Source organism: Lactuca sativa, chromosome 8 (assembly GCF_002870075.4).
Source record: "Lactuca sativa cultivar Salinas chromosome 8, Lsat_Salinas_v11, whole genome shotgun sequence".
NCBI lineage: Eukaryota > Viridiplantae > Streptophyta > Magnoliopsida > Asterales > Asteraceae > Lactuca > Lactuca sativa.
Genome location: NC_056630.2, coordinates 342,436,165 through 342,459,019, shown reverse-complemented (window position 1 = coordinate 342,459,019; position 22,855 = coordinate 342,436,165).

Below are 22,855 nucleotides of genomic sequence, written 5' to 3'. Positions count from 1 at the left end.
CCTTATGTGATAATTGATTAATTATTTTAATTAAATTGGTAAATTGTTTTGCAAGAAATCATTAAATAAATCAAATATGGATAAGTATGGAATTAATTGTTAATTAAGATTATTTGTTATTTGATCCTCTATGTTTTAAAAGGTTTAAAACTTGCCCTCAAGTTTTGAAATTTATGTTTTGTGATTAAAAGTTTAATTTAGACAATTTAAATTTTAAACCCTAGAATTTACAAGTTTAAAATCCCACCCTATACTAATATAATATTACAAGATTAATATATACATACATATATATATATATATATATATATATATATATATATATATATATATATATATATATATATATATATGTATATGTATAATTAAAATGCTAGTCTTACCGTTAGTAGGCCTCATTCACGAAGCCGGTCTATAAGGTGGGTATAAGGTTGATGCCTATAAAATGGCGCTTAATCGGTGCCGCTTGCTTGATCGGTGGAGGGTCGTTACCCGAACGGGTAGGATAGGGCAACCTCATCTCTTCATTAAAAGTATCATCTTAAATACAAAGTAACTACATGTTTTTCAAAAAAATTTCCTAATCTTAGTTACTTTAGGAAAAGTGAATTGATGCAATCCCATGAAATTACACTATGCACCCTTGCTAAGAAGCTACTGGAGCGTGTGTGGTTTACCGGCACACTAATTAGTTCTAAGCAAAGGTGGGAAAGGGTGATTCATTGTTTATCTTAGTTCGATGGAGCGTGTGTGGTTTACCGGCACATCGAATAGGTGATCGTTACAATGAAGGCACCATGTAAATTTGCATGGTAATTCACACCCACTTTATGATCCTCGGTATCCTAGTCACAAACGAGAGGGGCATATCGAGATTTAAACATGCCATTGAAAAGTTTCAATGAATCTCATCCAAGACTAGGAATTCTCAATACATTTAGAACTTAAAGTTATGTTTTGTGGTGGAGAATTAGTGAATCGTCATTCACTTAGCTTCAAATTGTTTGCATGTTAGATTACGACATCCCTTTTCTAATATGTAAATATTGTTGTTGGATCCAAGCCCTAATTTTCTTATTAGGTGATAATTAGGGATTCATATTCTAATCTATCTTTGTCCTTTCTATTTGTAGATGTCGAACGCAAACAACGCTGCTGCTAGTTCATTCACATTGATGAGCCTTTGTCAAAAGGTCACTTTCGATGGGACAAACTTTAGCGAATGGATATGATACATTGGCACAATTGTTCGCTATGAGGACAAGGAGTATGTCCTCGATGAGAAGCTCGAGAAAATCAACCCTGAAATCGCTACTCCGGCTAAAATGACTGCTTTTGAGACTCATGAACGTGATGCAATGAAGGTACATTGCATCATGATAGCCACAATGAACGCCGAATTCCAAAAGTCCTATGAGGACATGTATCCGTACGAAATGCACCAAGACTTATTGGAGAGATACCACCAAAACGCGAGGCAAGAGCGTTACGAGATTTTCACTAACATGATTTCCGCCAAAATGGTTCATGGAGAATCTCTTACCATGCACCTGCAAAAGATGCAAAGGTATGTCGATCGTCTTCGCAAGTTGAGTGTTGACTTTGGGGAAGACTTGGCGATCGACATGGTGCTTCACTCCTTGCCTCCGTGTTACAATCAATTTAGGATGACCTACCACATGAACAAGGAAGAGGTCACCCTAAGCAAGCTCCAAGGTCTCGTTAGGGTTGCTGAAAGCAACCTAAATGACAAGTCTGTTGCACCCACTCCCAATCCACCCGCTGCTCCTGTTTTGGCCATTGGGCAAGGAAGAGGTAAGAAGAGGAAGACTCCGTCTAAGAGCCACCGCAAGGGAAAGTCCCGAGATGGTTCCTCTTTTAGTGGGACCAAAGTTGATCCTGCTAAACCCTGTCCTAACCCTAAGTAGTCAGAGTGCCATCATTGCCATAAAATAGGGCATTGGAAGAGAAGCTGCCCAGACTACCTGCAAGCCATAAGGGAAGGAAAGATCAAGCCGTCTTTCGTAGGTATATATACAATTAAATCTAACGATTCATCTCATGCTATTTCTTGGGTCCTTGATACCGGTTGTGGTTACCATATTTGTTCTGAATTACAGGGACGAAGAAGAAATAGGGATGTGGAGCATGGAAGAATAAATCTAATCATGGGGAACATAATATCGTCGCCTGTGAGCAAGATTGGAGTGTATTCTTTAATGCTTAGGAATGATTTATCTTTACATTTGAAAAATTGTTGCTATTCGCCAGAAATGGCTAGAAACATCATTTCATTTCATGGTTTGTTTAGAGAAGGTTTTAGATTTTCTTTTAATAATGAGAATGGTTCTATTCTTGCTTATCTAAATGGTGTCTTATATTTTGAAGCTATACCATGTAATAGAATTTATGAAACTGTTATGATTGTAGATAACTTAGGAAATGATGTTTTATGCATGGATTCTTCCAATGGTATGGATAGAGCATCCTAGTGGCATTGTCGTCTTGGACATGTCAACAAGAAGCACATAGCCCAACTCCAAAAGGATGGAGTGTTGGAGTCATTCGACCTTAGGGAAGATGACACATGCGAGTCTTGTTTGCTTGGAAAAATGATTAAGTCACCCTTCACAAGTACGTGTGAAAGGGGTGAAGGTCTATTGGACCTAATACATAACGATGTATGCGGACCATTTAGATCCACCACGAAGGATGGGAACCGCTTCTATGTGACTTTTACCGATGACTATAGTAAATATGGGTATATCTACTTAATCAAGCAAAAGTCAGAAACATTTGAAAAGTTCAAAGAGTTCAAGAATGAAGTGGAGAATCAATTGGGCAGGAAGATCAAGATGCTTCGATCTGATCGAGGAGGAGAGTACCTAAGTCTTGAATTCCACGATTATCTCAAGGAGTGTGGAATAGTTTCACAATTAACGCCACCTAGGACACCGCAGTTGAATGGTGTGGCAGAAAGGCGTAATCGAAACTTGTTAGACATGGTTCGCTCTATTATGAGTCGTGCTTCACTACCTTTCTCTTTTTGGGGGTATGCCTTAGAGACTGCCGCCCATATCCTTAACTGAGTCCCTACTAAGAAGGTTGCCAAAACACCTCACGAGAGATGGACAGGGAAAGCTCCCTCGTTGGCACATATCAAGGTTTGGGGTTGCGAGGCTTTCGTAAGACGAGATACTCACGACAAGCTCGAACCTTGTAGTGAGCGATGTATTTTCATCGGCTACCCACAGAAATCCTTTGGATATCTCTTCTATAAACCGAAGGACAATGTTGTCTTTGTTGCGAGGAGAGGAGTTTTCCGAGAGCAAGAACTCATAAGCCAAGGAGACAGTGGGAGGCAAATCGAGCTTGAAGAGATTCAAGAGTCGATAGATGAAGGAACCTCTAAACGAGTCGTTACCTCGTAGACGTTCCGAAAGAATTAGAGTTCAACCCTAGTTTTATGGTTTTCATATTACTACCGAAGGGGACACGTATATTAGTGATGGTACACTAATAAATCTAGATGAACCTAATAGCTATAAGGAAGCCATGGCAGGCCCGGAGTCTGTAAAATGGAAAGAGGCGATGGACAGCGAGATCTAGTACATGTATGAAAACCAAGTTTGGAATTTGGTTGATAATGTGCCCGGACATAAAACCATTGGGTGCAAATGGATCTTCAAGAAGAAGACCGACGTGGATGGAAACGTACACACATATAAAGCGTGATTGGTTGAGAAGCGATTTACTCAAACTCCCGGAGTTGACTATGATGAGACCTTCTCACCAGTTGCGAAGATAAAATCTATTAGAGTGATGCTTATTGCCGCATTTCATGATTATGAGATTTGGCATATGGATGTGAAAACCGCTTTCCTTAATGGAAAGTTGGCCGAGGATGTTTACATGGCTCAGCCAGAGGGTTTTGTCGATCCAAAGCATCCAAATAGAGTGTGTAAGCTTGAGAAGTCCATTTATGGACATAAGCAAGCGTCTCGCAGATGGAATCTTTGCTTCGATGAGAAAGTCAAAGAGTTTGGATTTGTATGAAGCGAAGATGAATCATGTGTATATGTCAAAGCCATTGGGAGTATAGTAAGCTTCCTCGTTCTATATGTCGATGACATACTACTCATAGGAAACGACGTCCTGACTCTGCAGGAAGTTAAGTCCTAGCTCGGGAAGTGCTTCGCTATGAAGGACCTCGGAAAGGCTTCCTATATTCTAGGAATAAGGATAGTGAAAGAGCGAAGTAAGAGACTAATAGGACCTAGTCAGAACACTTACTTAGATAAGGTACTAAAACGTTTTAGTATGGAAAACTCGAATAAGGGAGAATTACCGATACAAAGTAATGCCAAATTGAGTAAGACTCAAATTCCGAGTACCGAAGCTGAAATAGCAGAAATGAGCCAAGTACCATACACTTCCGCAGTTGGCTCAATCATGTATGCTATGACTTGTACTCGCCCTGATGTAGCCTTTGCTTTGAGCATGGTTAGCAGATATCAAGGGAATCCTGGCAGAGCCCATTGGATTGCGGTTAAGAATATCCTTAAGTACCTTCGTAGGACGAAGGAATGGTTCATAGTCCTCAGAGGGAGTGAAGACTTGAAGGTGCGATTCAGACCGACAAGGACAACTACCGTTCGCATTCGGGCTGGGTCTTTACCCTGAATAGAGGAGCAATGAATTGGAAAAGTTCCAAGCAGGAAACCGTAGCTGATTCAATGTGCGAATCAGAGTACATTGCAGCGAGCGAAGCGTCGAAGGAGGCAATATGGTTAAAGAACTTCATCGGTGATCTTGGAGTTGTACCTACCATAAAGGAGCCCATGGAGATTTTCTATGATAATGAAGGAGGGATTGTCTTGACCAAGGAACCGAGGGATCATGGTAGATCTCGACATATCAACAGAAAATATCACTTTATTAGACATCATGTAGAAGAAGGACAACTTGTAGTGAAGAGGATATCATCAGAAGATAACCCAGCAGATCCACTTACGAAGGGACTGAGCAGGGTTAAGCACTTGCAGCATGGTAGGAGTATTGGGCTGAAGGATCATATTAGTATAGATTAGATAGTAGTAGAAACGTGTAATAGATAAACGTAATTAACATTTGATGATTAAATAAAAGAGTATTATTTATGAGTAATCTTACTGTCTTATGTTAATTGTTTAACTATTGTTTCATTTTGCATGTTTTGACTTCCAGAATAATTGAGCTTGTTAAGAATAATCGAATTGTTCAAATTGTCCACAATCGTTCATATGTTGGAAGTAGATATGAATGAAGATTGTCATGAATTGATGTGTAGATTGTCTAAATGGTATTAGACATAGCAAAAGTTTGTTGCAACATTCATGAGTGCTTATGAACTAGTTTTGAGCATTGGAACAAATCCATGCTTGCTGGAATCACCTTGTGAAATATGATAAAAGGGTGATCGCAAGACGATAATATCATATAGTCTTAAAACATAGATATATGGTTTGTTATTTGTTAATTGGTTATACATTGATAATGTGAAACTGCATCAGTAACTTGATGTTATAAAACGCATTATTGTGTATAGTTGATTAATTAATAAGTAAATGCATATAAGTCGAAATTTATCTGTTACTTTTATCCCAAGAGGGTAAAAGCGATATCTCGGCCGCTCGATGACTTGATTTGACTTATGTGCCGGGCCCGGTCAGAACTGAATTGATGTGCTCGATTAAGTTCTATGTCAAATAAATCGAAGATTAAGAAACCAAATGCTAGACAAATTGTTCCATATAAATGTTAGCATGATATCTAAACAGAGGACTGTACGATCCCTTAACTGAAGGACAAGATTGATTAGATCAGAGTTTGACAGCGTCTTTGAGAGCTACGATTTCTAATTGGAATATACTTGTATATAGTTAATAGACTTATCCAAGTGGGAGACTGTTGGAATAGTGTCTAAGGTTGCAACTATATTAGGCAAGTATTTGACCCGGTTGAGCATGGTCCTTTTGGGTTGCCTTCACCATAGCAACTTGACAGGATGATTTATAATGAGAGAAGGAATATTATTAATATATTATAAGAATAATATAGGGAATAATAATATTATTATTTGATTAATATAAGTCATAAATTAATTCGGAATTAATTTGGTGACTTAAAGAGATTAATTAAATAAAGGGGTATAAACTGTCAATTGTTTGATAGTTGCACTTTGGGCTACAGATCCTTTATGGATAAGGGGTGGACGATTTTTAGGGCTAAGGATAGCCATAAAATCGTCCAAGGCTTATCATGGAAAGGATTTGGATTGCTTAGGGCTTAAGTTATCCAATTAGGGTTTAAGGGTGAAACCCTAGGAGCCTTACTAGTATAAATAGACCCTAGGGGTTGAGGGAATTCGACACTCTTGTCTCTAAGGAAACCCTGGACGAATTCCTCCTACCCTCTCCTCTCTTTTAAATCATCTTCTTGCTAGTTGGTGTTTGTAAGCCATTAGAGGAGTGACATTTGTGACTCTAAAGCCTCAAGGACAACAAGATCAAGCAAGTGATTCAAGGTAAACTTCTAATCTCTGATTTCATATTGGTATTATTGTATATTAGCCATTAGAAGTCTTGGATTCAATGTATGTTCAATTAGAGAAACCTAGATCCAAGCATTAGGGTTGCATGTGCACATAGGGATGTTCATATGGTTAAAACCCATCACCATCAAGGGTCCTAACCTTGGTACCCTTCAAAGAACTCTTTCTCTTCATCCCTCGTCCTTTCCCGATTTCCAGGGACGGTGTTGGTAGGAGTAGGAGTAACAATCACCTTACCCTTAAGACCACTTTCCGCGGTCTTTAAGAGTCCTTGAAGTTTGCTGAGTGTGACCTATTCCTTGATCATGTGGTATGTCATGTGGAATTGATCATAACATGAAGGTAAGGAGTGCAAAATGATATCTGTTGCAAGCTCCTCAGGGAAGTTCACATTTAGCTTCAGCAAACGGTCCACAAATCTTTGCATTTTCTACATGTGGCCCGTGATGGGTTCACCATCCTTCATGCGAGTTGTTGTCATGGAGGAGATGATTTCATACCTCTCTTGACGAGCACTTTGATGGTATCTTTCCATCAAGTCTTGGTGCATCTCATAGGGGTAGAAATCTTCATAGGATTTTTGGAGATCCGCGGTCATAGTGGCCATCATGATGCATGCCACTTTTGTGGCATCCCTTTCATGTGCCCTAAATTCAGCGATCTCTTGAGGAGTAGCAACTGTCTCATCAATCTCCTTAAGCTCCTTATCGAGGACATATTCCTTGTCCTCGTAGTGAGTAATCATTCTGATGTTTCTGATCCATTCATTAAAGTTGGATCCATCAAAAGTGACTTTCCCACACAAGTTCAAAAGAGAAAAGGAGCCTCTAGGGTTAGAGCCAGAAGCAACATTGTTTGCAAATATCTGATAAGAGAAGAAAGAAGCATTAGTTTAGATATTGAGATAGCCCTTAATAAAACACCCAAATGTAGTATTAAGGCTAGGACCCAATCACAATATATTATACTTAGAAGAGGTATGCCGTAATATAAGTAATAACATACTTGAAAGGTAGGTGAATGACGATTCACCAATTTCCACCAAAGTCGAAATATTAAAATATTTAATTTGGTTCTAAGAAACTCCTAGATTCTTTTGAGATTCAATAAACTTTTCAAAGGTATGTTTCAATCTCGAGTGTGCCCTCCATGTTTTGTGACTGGGATGCCGAGGATCACAAAACGACGTGTGAAGTAACCATGCAAATTACTTGGTACCCTTAATAAATTACCCCTCAATCGATGTGCCGGTTAACCACACACGCTCCATCGATGCTATGATAAATATTAATTCACCCTTTACCTACCTTGTTAAGTCCAAATTAGTGTGCCGGTTAACCACACATGCTCCACTAACGACTTAGACAAAGTGTAAAGTGTAATTTCATGGATTAGCACCTTATTCACATTTTTCCTAAAGTAACTAAGATTGAGAATTTAATAAAACATTTAGTTACATTATAATATTCATCATACATTTAATGAGAATTTATAAGTCCTTGTCTTACCCGTTCGGCTAACTGTTGGATAAGGTGTCTAAGTCCATAACTATTTCGGGCTTGTACTTGACCCGACCCGGCATGGTCCATTTGGGTTGCATGGCACCATGCAATTGGATAGACTAAATGAGAGAAATAACACTTGGAGATTATTAATATATTATAAGTTCTAATATATTAATAATATTATTTGATTAGTTGATCAAAGAATTAATTTGGAATTAATTAAGTGATCAAAGGATAACTAATTAAATATATGGGTTGATTATGTAAATCATCCATATCTTGTATAGTGGGCTAAGAGGCTCCATGGATTATCAAGTTGGGTTCTACCCATAGGATACTCCATGGATGCTCCATGGGAGTTACAAACCCATGGGTCATGGAAATGAAGAGTCATGACACATTAGGGTTTACATGGTGTAACCCTAGATGTGTCAACACTATATAAGGATCATATTCTCCACAAAATCGGCCACACACAAGTTGAACACTAAGAAACAAGAGGGCTTGGCCGATTTTGAGAAGTGTGTGTTATCTCAAGAGTCTTTCCAAGAAGCATTTGGTGTTGTGTGAAGCATTTGAGGTATCACACTTGGGGTGCTAGGCTCACAAGGTTTCAAGGAACATAAGCAACAACAAGGTAAGTTATTCTATCTTTCAGTCAAGTTAAAATTGTTCCCCATGTATGCTAGATAGCAATATAACCTTGGAATTCAACTTTGCATGATAATTAGACAAACATAGATCCAAGGTTATTAGGGTTGCATGTACACTTAGGAAGTGTTAGAATGCTCAAAACCCATCAGTGGTATCAGAGCCTAGGCTTGTTTGTTTGTTATTTGTGCTTAAAAGTTGAAGAAAGTCGAAAATCTTGCTGTCTGACTGATGGACTCGGCGAGTCCATGGGGAGGACTCGACGAGTTCACGTGTATCTTCAACCTAATCGGCGAGTAGGTTTATGCACTCGGCGAGTAGGGTCGACAGAGTGCAGAATTTCGACTTGTGTTGCTGGAAATGGATTAGAATCATTACCCTAAAATGTTTTGGTACTTGAAAACTTATTTTAGAAGGTGTAATGTCTTTTCTAACTCATTTACAACAACAAATTATCAAAATTACAAAGATTAAATGTGATTTTGATTCTTGAAAGTGTTCATATTCATATTCTTGTTCTTATGATGTTTAGATGATCATAGGAATTATTTGTAACCTATGTGGTAGATTAATTCATGATCATAATGTGTTTTAATGGAGTCCATAACTTGTCCTCAAGTTATGGAAAACCAAAAGTCTCTTGGATTAAAAACCCATTAAAAGAACACAAGAGTTAGAAAAATGAAAAGTTCTCATTTTATTACTCTATTAAACTCATAAGTTACAAGAAATGAAAAGTTTTGAAAGATTACAAAACTTGCCCTCAAGTTTTGGAACAAGTAAAGTTAAGTTAAAACTTTAGTTCCAACCCCTAGAATTTTAAAAGTTAAAATTCAACCCTTATACTTATATTATTATGATTTAATAATTATATATATATGTATAAGAACAAAGTCGTCTTACCGCTAGTACGCCTCATTCACGAAGCCGGTCTATAAGGTGGGTATAAGGTTGTTGCTTATAAAATGGTGACTTAATGGGTGTCCACTCTCACCCACCGCTTGCTTGATCGGTGGAGGGTCGTTAGCCGAACGGGTAAGACAAGGACTTATTAATTCTCATTCAAAGTATGATGAATATTATAAAGTAACTAAATGTTTTATTAAATTCCCAATCTTAGTTACTTTAGGAAAAATGTGAATAAGGTGCTATTCCATGAAATTACACTTTACACTTTGATTAAGTCGTTGGTGGAGCGTGTGTGGTTAACCGGCACACTAACTTGGACTTAACAAGGTAGGTAAAGGGTGACTTAGGGTTTATTATAGTATCGATGGAGCGTGTGTGGTTAACCGGCACATCGATTGAGTGATAAACTTTAAGGGTACCAAGTGATTTGCATGGTTACTTCACACCTCGTTTTGTGATCCTCGGTATCCCAGTCACAAAACTTGGAGGGCACACTCGAGATTGAAACATGCCTTTGAAAAGTTCATTGAATCTCAAAGAATCTAGGAATTTCTAAGAACCATTCAAAAAACCTAATACTAAAATATTGCGGTTTTCGTGGTGGAAATTGGTGAATCGTCATTCACCTACCTTTCAAATATGATATAGCTTAGATTACGGCATACCTCTTCTAAGTTATATTATATTGTGATTGGATCCTAGCCTTAATATTACATTTGGGTGTTTTATTAAGGACTCTCTTATATCTAAACTAATCTTGTCCTCTTTCCTTCAGATGTCTTTCAACAATGCTTCTGGCTCTAATCCTAATGGCTCCTTTTCCCTTATGAACTTGTGTGGGAAAGTCACCTTTGATGGATCCAACTTCAATGAGTGGATCAGAAACATCAGGATGATTACCTGCTACGAGGACAAAGAATATGTCCTTGACAAGGAGCTTAAGGAGATTGATGAGTCCACTGCAACTCCTCAGGAGATCGCTGAATTTCGGGCACATGAAAGGGATGCTACGAAAGTGGCTTGTATCATGATGGCCACGATGACAGCGGAACTCCAAAAGTCTTATGAGGATTTCTACCCTTATGAAATGCACCAAGATTTGATGGAAAGATACCATCAAAGTGCACGACAAGAGAGGTATGAAATCATCTGCTCCATGATAACAACCATGATGAAGGACGGGGAATCCGTCACGAGCCACATGCAGAAAATGCAAAGGTATGTGGATCGTTTGCTGAAGCTTAATGTGAACTTCCCGGAGGATCTTGCAATAGATATTATTTTGCATTCCTTACCATCGTGCTATGATCAATTCCGCATGACATATCACATGAACAAGGAAGAAGTCACCCTCAGCAAACTTCAGGGACTTCTCAAGACCGCAGAAACAGGTCTTAAGGGGAAGTCGGTTGCTATCACTCCTACTCAAAACTCTACTCCGGTTTTGGCAATCGGGAAAAGTCGAGGGAGGAAGAGAAAGAGCTCTTCTAAGGGTACCAAGGCTCGGACCCTTGATGGCTCTTCTTCAAGTGGAACCAAGAAAGGTTTCGTTACTCCTTCTTCTGTCCCAAAAGAGGCTGAATGCTTCTATTGCCATGAAAAAGCTCATTGGAAGCGGAACTGCCCAAAATACCAGCAAGATGTGAAGGATGGGAAAGTTAAACCCAACCATGCAGGTATTTACACTATCATTTCTAATAACTCACCCCATTCTAATTCTTGGGTCCTTGATACCGGGTGTGGTATTCACATTTGTTGTGACTTGCAGGGACTAAGAAGAAGTGAGGATGTGGAGCAAGGAAGGATAAACTTGATCATGGGGAATAGGAAAGCTATACCTGTTACCAAGATTGGAGTTTATACTTTATCGCTAAGTAGTGGGTTTAGTTTAGATTTGAATAAGTGTTGTTATTCGCCAGGAATGGCAAGAAATATTATTTCCTTTCATGCTTTGTACAAACAAGGGTTTACCTTTTCATTTAATAATGAAGTTGGTTCTATAGATGTTTTCTATAATAATGTCTTTTATTTTAAAGCATTACCTTGTGATGGTGTGTATGAAGCTGTATTTGTTGTAGATAACTTGGGAAATAATGTTTTGTGTATTGATTCTACTAATAATAACTTGGATAAAGCATCTTTATGGCATTGTCGTCTTGGACATATAAGCAAGAAACGCATAGGCCAACTCCAAAAGGATGGAGTCTTGGAGTCGTTTGACCTAAAGTCAGATGATAGTTGCGAATCATGCTTACTTGGAAAAATGACAAAGTCACCCTTCACAGGATCGTGTGAAAGGGGTGAAGGTTTGTTGGACCTTATACACACGGATGTGTGTGGACCATTCAAACATGCCACAAGGGATGCTAATCGTTATTATTTGACTTTTACTGATGATTATAGTAGATATGGATATGTCTACTTGATCAAGCATAAGTCAGAGACTTTCGAGAGGTTTAAAGAATTTAAACAGGAAGTCGAGAATCAATTGGGCAGGAACATTAAGATGCTTCGATCCGATCGTGGTGGTGAGTATCTTAGTTCAGAGTTCCTCGACTATCTAAGGGAATGTGGGATAGTCTCACAATTGACACCTCCCAGGACACCACAGTTGAATGGTGTGGCTGAGAGGCGTAATCGAACCTTGTTGGATATGGTTCGTTCCATGATGAGTCGAGCTTCGCTACCAATCTCATTCTGGGGGTATGCCTTAGAGACTGCCGCCCATATTCTTAATCTAGTCCCTACAAAGAAAGTTGCCAAAACTCCTCACGAGATGTGGACTGGTAAAGTACCTAAACTAGACCACATCAAGATTTGGGGTTGCGAGGCTTTCGTGAGACGCGAGACTCATGATAAGCTCGAACCTCGAAGCGAGAGGTGTATTTTCATCGGTTACCCACAGCGATCCTTTGGTTACCTCTTCTACAGACCTAGTGACAATGTGGTCTTTGTAGCAAGAAGAGGAGTCTTTCGAGAAAGAGAGTTTATAAGCCAAGGAGACAGTGGGAGGCAAATTGATCTTGAAGAAATTCAAGAATCAAGCGGTGAAGGAACTTCAAACTCTAGCCCTCAACTTGAGGAGGAAACTCCTGTTGAGCAAATTGACAAATCTGTACCTCTGAGACGTTCCACGAGAGTTAGGAGTGCACCTGAGCATTACTATGGATTCCATATTACTGCAGAAGGTGAGACACTTATTAGTGATGAGACACTAGTAAGTCAAGATGACCCTAACAGCTACGAGGAAGCCATGGCAGGCCCCGAGTCTGCTAAATGGAAAGAGGCTATGGATAGCGAGATACAATCCATGTATGACAATCAAGTTTGGAACTTGGTTGAAAATGTACCAGGTCGTAAGACAGTAGGGTGCAAATGGGTCTTCAAGAAGAAGACCGACATGGATGGTAAAGTACACACTTATAAGGCTAGACTGGTTGCAAAGGGCTTCTCTCAAATTCCTGGAGTGGATTATGATGAGACCTTTTCTCCAGTAGCCAAGATTAAGTCTATTCGGGTTCTGTTAGCCATAGCTGCATTTCATGATTATGAAATATGGCAGATGGATGTCAAAACCGCTTTCCTTAATGGGAAGTTGGCTGAAGATGTTTACATGAGTCAGCCAGAGGGTTTTGTCAGCAACGAGTACCCTAATAGAGTGTGTAAGCTTGAGAAATCCATTTATGGATTGAAGCAAGCACCTCGCAGATGGAATCTTTGCTTTGATGAAAAGGTCAAGGAATTTGGCTTTTCTAGGAGTGAAGATGAATCTTGTGTGTATGTCAAGGCTAGTGGGAGTATAGTTAGCTTTTTGGTATTGTATGTGGATGACATACTACTCATAGGAAACGACATTCCAACCCTACAGGAAGTAAAGTCCTGGCTTGGGAAGTGTTTCGCTATGAAGGACCTTGGTGAAGCTGCCTATATTCTAGGGATAAGAATCTTGAGAGATCGGAGTAAAAGACTAATTGGACATAGTCAGAGTACCTACTTGGATAAGGTGCTGAAGAGATTCAGCATGCAGGATTCCAAGAAAGGAGAGTTACGCATCCAGAGTAACACCAGATTGAGTAAGACACAAAGCCCTAGCACTGAGGCTGAGATAGCAGAAATGAGTCGAACACCTTACGCTTCGGCTGTAGGATCGATCATGTATGCTATGACGTGTACTCGACCCGATGTTGCTTTTGCCTTGAGCATGGTTAGCAGGTATCAGGCGAACCCTGGCAAGGCACACTGGACTGCGGTAAAGAATATCCTCAAGTACCTACGGAGGACTAAGGACTGGGTCCTTACCCTCGGTGGGAGTGATGACTTGAGAGTTGTAGGGTATAGCGATGCTAGCTTCCAGACTGATAGGGATAATTTCCGCTCTCAGTCGGGCTGGGTCTTTACCCTAAATGGAGGAGCAATTTCTTGGAAGAGTTCCAAGCAAGAGACAGTGGTAGATTCTACTTGTGAATCAGAGTATATTGCAGCTAGCGAAGCAGCAAAGGAAGCGATATGGCTGAAGAACTTCATTGGAGACCTTGGAGTTGTACCAGCTATTAAAGAGCCAATGGAAATTTTCTGTGATAGTGAAAGTGCTGTTGCCTTAGCCAAGGAACCAAGGGATCACGGGAGATCCAGACACATCGACAGAAAATACCATTTCATCAGACATCGGATCGAAGAACGACTCCTCGTGGCAAAGAGGGTATCATCGGATGAGAACCCAGCAGATCCCCTCACGAAGGGACTGAGTAGGGTTAAGCATCCCCAGCATGCTCGGAGCATAAGGCTGAAGGATGATATAAGTTTTAGTAGTTAGATAACCCAGAAATTTGTAAAGTGTAATTGACATTTGATGATGAATAAAAGGTGTTTTATTTATGAGTAAAGTGTTGCTATCTCTTGTCAATCGTTTACTATATTTCTTTTGCATGTTTTGACTTCCAGAATAATTTTGTTTGGTATAACATATTATTCAAACCTCCACAGTCGGTCATATGTTGGAAGTAAATATGAATCAAGACTGTCATGTTTGGTTGTAGAGGTCTTGGACAAGGCTACAACAATCATGAGTGCTCATAAGTTCTGAGCATTGGACTCAACCCACGCTCACTGGAATCACTTCATGGAATTTTATCTCGAGTGATCGTGAGACGGTAATATCATATAAGTCTTCAAACCTAGAGATATGATTTGTTACTTACAAGTTGGTTATGCATTGACTGTACGAAACCGCATTGGTAACTCGATGTTATAAAACGTACTTTTGTGTGTAATTCAATGAGAGGTAGAACAAACATATGAGTCGAAGTTTATCTGTTCCTTCTTGGATTAGAAGCTGATATCTAGGCCCCTCGATGATTTTGTTTTGACCCATGTATCGGGCCCGGTCAGAACTAAGTTGATGTGTTCAATTAAGTTCTATGTCAAAAAAAATCGGAAATCAGGAAACAAACTGCTGGACAATAAGTAAGACATTGTTCCATGTATTTGTCCGACTGATATCTAGAACGGAGGATTATATGATCACTTATCTTAAATGGCGTACCATCATCTTCTCAGTTCCGAGAGACCTTGAAAGAGCTAAGATTGCCGGTCGGTTCCTGAAGTACTAGAGATATAGTTATTAGACTTATCCAAGTGGGAGACTGTTGGATAAGGTGTCTAAGTCCATAACTATTTCGGGCTTGTACTTGACCCGACCCGGCATGGTCCATTTGGGTTGCATGGCACCATGCAATTGGATAGACTAAATGAGAGAAATAACACTTGGAGATTATTAATATATTATAAGTTCTAATATATTAATAATATTATTTGATTAGTTGATCAAAGAATTAATTTGGAATTAATTAAGTGATCAAAAGATAACTAATTAAATATATGGGTTGATTATGTAAATCATCCATATCTTGTATAGTGGGCTAAGAGGCTCCATGGATTATCAAGTTGGGTTCTACCCATAGGATACTCCATGGATGCTCCATGGGAGTTACAAACCCATGGGTCATGGAAATGAAGAGTCATGACACATTAGGGTTTACATGGTGTAACCCTAGATGTGTCAACACTATATAAGGATCATATTCTCCACAAAATCGGCCACACACAAGTTGAACACTAAGAAACAAGAGGGCTTGGCCGATTTTGAGAAGTGTGTGTTATCTCAAGAGTCTTTCCAAGAAGCATTTGGTGTTGTGTGAAGCATTTGAGGCATCACACTTGGGGTGCTAGGCTCACAAGGTTTCAAGGAACATAAGCAACAACAAGGTAAGTTATTCTATCTTTCATTCAAGTTAAAATTGTTCCCCATGTATGCTAGATAGCAATATAACCTTGGAATTCAACTTTGCATGATAATTAGACAAACATAGATCCAAGGTTATTAGGGTTGCATGTACACTTAGGAAGTGTTAGAATGCTCAAAACCCATCACTAACGACCCTACACCAGTCAAGCAAGCGGTGGGTGAGAGTGGACACCGATTAAATTGCCATTTTATAGGCAACAACCTTATACCCACCTTATAGACCGACTTCGTGAATGAGGCGTACTAGAGGTAAGACGACTTTAATCTTATACATATATATATTATTAACTTATAATATTATAAGTATAAGGGTTGAAGTTTAACTTTTAAAATTCTAAGGGTTGGAACAAAAGTTTTAATATGACTTTATTTGTTCCAAAACTTGAGGGCAAGTTTTGTAAACTTTCAAAACTTTTCATTTCTTGTAACTTATGAGTTAATTAGAGTAATAAAAATGAATACTCTTCATTTTTCTAACTCTTGTGTTCTTTTAATGGTTTTAATTCAAGTGTGACTCTTGGTTTTCCATAAATTGAGGGCAAGTTATGGACTCCATTAAAACACATTATGATCAAGAATTAAACTACCACATAGGTTACAAATAATTCCAATGATCATCTAAACATCATAAGATCAAGAACATGAATATGAACACTTTCATGAATCAAAAATTACACATAAAAGTTTGTAATTTTGATAACAAGTTGTTGTAAATGGATTAGCAAAGACATTACACCATCTAAAACAAGTTTTCAAGTACCAAAACAGTTTAGGGTAATGTTTCTAGTCCATTTTCAGCAACTAAAGTCGAAAATTTGCACTCTATGGCTTCTACTTGCCGAGTGCATGAACCTACTCGGCGAGTAGGTTGAAGATACACATGAACTCAGCGAGTCCCCCCATGGATTCGGCAAGTTCATCAGGCAGACAGCAAGTTTTTCGACCTTTTCAACTATTTTGCATCAACTATCAAACAAACAAGCCTAGGCTCTGATACCACTGAAGGGTTTTGAGCATTCTAACACTTCCTAAGTGTACATGCAACCCTAATAAACCTTTGATCTATGTTTGTATAAGATACATGCAAATAATTTTTTTCCAAGGTTCATATCCTAACTAGCATGGCATGGAGAACATGAATCAAATAAGCTAGTAGAAATACTTACCTTGTAGTAGTAGTTGATTGCTTGGAGTTTTAGAGCCTAGCACCAATAGTGTGGATGCCTCAAATGGAAATCACAAATCACCACAAACTTGGAACTTTGAGAGAATAGTCACTACTATCTTGAAATCGGCCCTCTTGCTTTACTCACTTCAACTAGTGTCCACTAGCTTGATTTCATGAACCAAAGCCTCCTTTATATAGTCTGGTGGATTAGGGTTACATCCATGTAAACCCTAATACCCATGTCTCTTCATTTCCATGAGATCCATGGGTTAAAGCTCCATGGAGTATCCATGGACTTCCATGCAAGCCTAGCCCATTCCAAATAAGCATTAGCCCACACTATATAAATATAGAAGCCCATATTTAATTAGTAATATCTTTGATCTCTAAATTAATCTTAGATTAATTATAGATCAATAATAATTAAATAATATGATCTTATAGTAATATATTAGAACTTATAATATATTAGTAAATCATAACTTGTACTATTCTCAAAAGATTATCCATAAATTGTTCGGGTGAAGTGCAACCCAAATAGACCATGTCGGGTCGGGTCAACTACATACCAAATATACTTATGGACTTAGACACTATATCCAACAATAACAACAACAAAACATCAACCAAAACCATCACTATCTTCAACACCTAAACTAAAAAACATTTCAGTAAAAAAATATAACCATCCTAAATCACATAAAGATAGGAAATCTTCTAACAAACTAAAAGGAACTTCCAATGTAAAATAATCTTTGAAAAACTCAATCATAAAATTACAATGGTCTGCTTAGCATTCTCCAAATAAAATAAAATTTATACCTATTGCTTTCTCTTAGAAAACCAAATCCTTCTAAGTTCTAACAATGTAGCAAGTCAACTACAACAGGTAATCAATCTCTTTTCATTTGCATCTCACACCATCTCAAGAAAGAAATAAATGTTAATAGCCATTTCAATGGTGACAATGTAAAGTTTAGAGTAGAATTGGAGGAAGGATCTTCGATTTTCATATATTCAATCACCAACTAGGTACAAGAATTTATATATGAGATATTGATGGGTTTTGAGCATTCTAACACTCTTATGGTGTACATGCAACCCTAGAAACCTTGGATCTATGTTTGACTAAGATACATGCAAATAATTATTTTTCCAAGGTTCTTATCCTATCTAGCATGGCATGGGGAACTTGAATCAAATAAAGCTAGTAGAATTACTTACCTTGCAGTTGTAGTTGATTGCTTGGAGTTTTAGAGCCTAGCACCAATAGTGTGGATGCCTCAAATGGAAATCACAAATCACCACAAACTTTGGAACCTTGAGAGAATAGTCACAACTATCTTGAAATCGGCACTCTTACTTTACTCACCACAACTAGTGTGATTTCAAGAACCAAAGACTCCTTTATATAGTGTGGTGGATTAAGGTTACATCCATGTAAACCCTAATATGTAACAACGTAAAAATTAAAACAAATTTTCACATTTTCCAAACACATTTACTAATAAAATCTCATTGTATCATATCTTTGTTTCACAAAACATTTCCCAACATAAAAAATACATAAACTCCCATGTGTGTGTACGAATCATGCCGGCGCCTTCCTGTGATCGTCACTGGTACCTGAAACACATAACACATAACACTTAAGCATAAAGCTAAGTGAGTTCCCCAAAATACCACTCTAACACATATATTAGCCACTCAAGGCTATAACTCTGCTTACCCTCTGCTCAGTATGTCTCAGTAGGACCCTGCAGTCCCAACTCTCTGTGGGCTCTCTAGCCCTAACTCTATGGACCCACTGGTCCTATCTCTGAAAACTCTGAATCATGCATATCACATATCACAATAACACACTTAAATAGCATACAAATACACTGGCACATAACTCATCAGTATACTAGCACATAACTCTGTTACCACTCTAGGTAAGTATAGTGAGAAGACTCACCTCCGATGTTTTGGTAAATCTCTGACTCGGTATCAATACGGTCTAGCCTCCGCCTAATAACATAAAGTAAATTACTCTCATAAATATAACTCTCGAGACTAGACTCAACCCTCTGTTGACACAAAGACTCGATTGTTAACCAACCCTAAAGTCAACAAAGCCAACGGTCATAGTTTGACCCGACTTGCCGAGTTCACTTAGGTGACTCGGCGAGTCTACGCGTGTCCACTATCCCATAGTCCTGCATGACACGTCGATTCTTTCCCTTGCTCGACGGGTTACACCTGGAATGAATCGCGGGGCCACCCCGACTCAACTCGCCGAGTCCTATTATGAACTCGGCGAGTTCCGCCTTGAACTCCAGTCCTCTAATTCCTTTTGACTTACTGAGTCATTCCCCCAACTCAGCAAGTACTCACCGAGTGAACTATGGGGAAACCCTAACACTACTCTGTAGAGTCTATTGGATTGCGTCATGGGTTCGGTCCTTAGCCCAGTTTGAATGTCGGTTTTGGGTCTGTCCAGCCGTGCATAATTTTGTATTAGGGTTTAGTATATAAGCTGCATACATGCAGGCGTAGATGTTATTGCTTTCATTGTTTTTGTTTCACATCGTTTGTAAACCCTAGCTCACCTCTACCACGGAAGTTCTTCATCGAGCACTGCTGAGGCGTGACTCAGTTTTGAATCATAAGCATAAGTTTGATTCTGTTCTGTTTTCATACTCGTATTACTATTAAACTATTTTATTATTTTATCGTTGTTATGAAAGATCTAATCGATCTAAGAGTTTTTGAACTCATCAATTGGTATCAGAGTAGGAGACTGTGTAATTCATACACATCTCTTCTGTTGAAGAAGATCTTAGGGTTTTTAATTCCTCATTGATTGATATTTATTGAGCCATCACTCTTTATTGACGTATCTCATTAAGTGTTGATCTAACCGTAACGATATATTACAAGTCTGATCTTTTAAAGGTTTTTGATCAAAAGTATCTACGATGTCCATGGATGATTCACAAACCAATCCGATCAATATCTCCAACAGCACAGGGTCTACAACAAGAATACCAATCTTGTATACACAAGACTATGAAGTTTGGATGCATCACTTTAAAGACTACGTGATCGGATCGGAGGACAATGGGTATCTAATATGGGAAGCAATCACTTCAAGCCCATTCTCTCACTCAAGCACATCAAAGATTGTTAAAGCACAGAAAGAATACAATCAGCTTGTCAATGACGTCAAAGACATTCCTCGGGATGAGAAAGAGAAGTTTCAGTGCAACATAAAAGCTCTACGGATGATTAGGTTTGCGCTGCAATCGGACACGTTTTGTTTAGTGAGTTCTTGTGCCACAGCTAAGGAGATCTGGGATAGATTGAAGGAATTATATTCCACCGATGAAGATCTGGAGCACTCTATCTAAACTCTCTTGTTATCTGAGTTTGGTGACTTTAAGCAAAAGCCTGAAGAAAAACTTGTCCAAACTTTCGATCGTTTCAATCATCTTTTGAGTAAGATGATAAAGCATGGAATTGAAAGAAAGGTGATAGAACAAAAGGTCACCTTCATGAACGGTCTTAGACCTGAATGGATGGTTGCTGTGTCAACTGTCAAAGCTCATGAACAATTCAAGTCTTACTCTCTGGCAAAACTTGTGGGTATTTTAAAATCCCATGAGAATGCCTTATCAAAGGAAATGAATGTGGTCTCGGGTCTGGGTTCTTTAGCTCTTGTCTGCAAAGGAAAGAGTTCAGTTGAAGAAGAAGAGGAATTAGTGTTGGATGAATGTCTATGTCCATAACTATAATTGGTAAGACTTGACCCGACCCGGCATGGTCCATTTGGGTTGCATGGCATCATGCATTTGGATAGACTATAATGTGAGAAATAATAATTAAGGTTTGTTAATATATTATAAGTTATAATATATTAATAAGAGTATTTAATTAGTATTGTTCAAGAATTAATCTAGAATTAATTAAGTGATCAAACGAAGACTAATTAAATATATGGGTTGATTGTGGAAATCATCCATACTTGTATAGTGGGATAATGCTCCATGGATTATCAAGTTGGGCTAAAACCCATATGATGATCCTGTTGGGTTTTGAGCATTCTAACACTCCTAAGTGTACATGCAACCCTAAATACCTTAGATATATGTTTTCTCTATTATACATGCAAATAAGAACATCCAAGGTATTATCCTAATCTAGCATACAAAAACAATGAGTGTAACAAGATAGAATACATACCTCTTTGATGTAGAAAGTCTTCATGAAGCTTGAGTGCCTAGCCCCAATAGCGTGGAAGCCTCAAATGGAATCACAATTCACCAAAACACTTAGAATAACTTGAGAGAATTCTACACTTCATGAAATCGGCTAGCCCTTTTACTTCACACACTAGTGGCCGATTTTGGTCAAGAATATGATGCTTATATAGTTAGGGTTACACCATGTAAACCCTAATTGACATGGCCTTTCATTTCCATGATCCATGGGTACAAATACACCATGGAGCATCCATGGACCATCCTATGGGTTTTAGCCCAACTTGATTATCCATGGAGCATTAGCCCACTATACAAGTATGGATGATTTACACAATCAACCCATATATTTAATTAGTCTTCTTTTGATCACTTAATTAATCCTAGATTAATTCTTGATCAATACTAATCAAATAATCTTATTATTCTTATTATTAATATACTAGAACTTATAATATATTAATAACCATAAGTGTCTTATTTCTCTCATTATAGTCTATCCAAGTGCATGATGCCATGCAACCCAAATGGACCATGTCCGGTCGGGTCAAGTCTTACTAATTATAGTTATGGACTTAGACATTAATCCAACAGTCTCCCACTTGCATAAGTCTAAAACTATTATTGCGTATGACTTCAGGAACCAACTGGCAATCGTAGCTTTCAAAAGCTTCTGTCGAACTCTAACCTTGTAGATGAACTCTGACCTGTGTCAATGACTTGTCCATTAGATCAGGGATCATATATTCCTCCATTCTAGATATCATATGGATTGAGACATGGATTATAATCATTCTCTCTGTCCATTTGTTGTTTCCCGATTTCCGATTTATGATGACTGACTAATTGAACAAATCAAATCAGTCCTGGCCCGGCTGAGCACCTCCATTTGTCATCATCAAATCATCGAGGGGCCCACAGATATCGGTTTTATCCTGAAGGTAAAAGGAATGGATAAACTTCGACTCATATGGCTTGTTCTACTACTTGTTGAATCATACACAAAGGCACGTTTTATAGCACCGAGTTACCAAATGCGTTTTCGTGCAATCAATGTACTATCAACTCATAGTAACAACTCATATCTCTAGGTTTGAAGAATATAATATATTATCGTCTCATGATCACTCATGATAAAATCCATGACGTGATTCCAATGAGCGTGGGTTGAATCCAATACTCAGAACTTATGAGCACTCATGAGTGTTGTAGCCCTTTGTCCAACACCTTAGACCTTTACAAGCCAACCCATGACAGTCTTAATTCATATCTACTTCCAACATATGACCGACTGTGGATGGTTTGAATAACTTAGTCATATCGGAAGAATAACCCAGTTTATTCGGGAACTCAAAACATGCAAAATGAAACACAATAATAATTGAATCCAATATGGTATCAAAACCTATCAACATAAATAAAACACCTTTTATTTATCACCATATGATTACACATTATTCATGGTATATTGTTTCAGCTATCAAC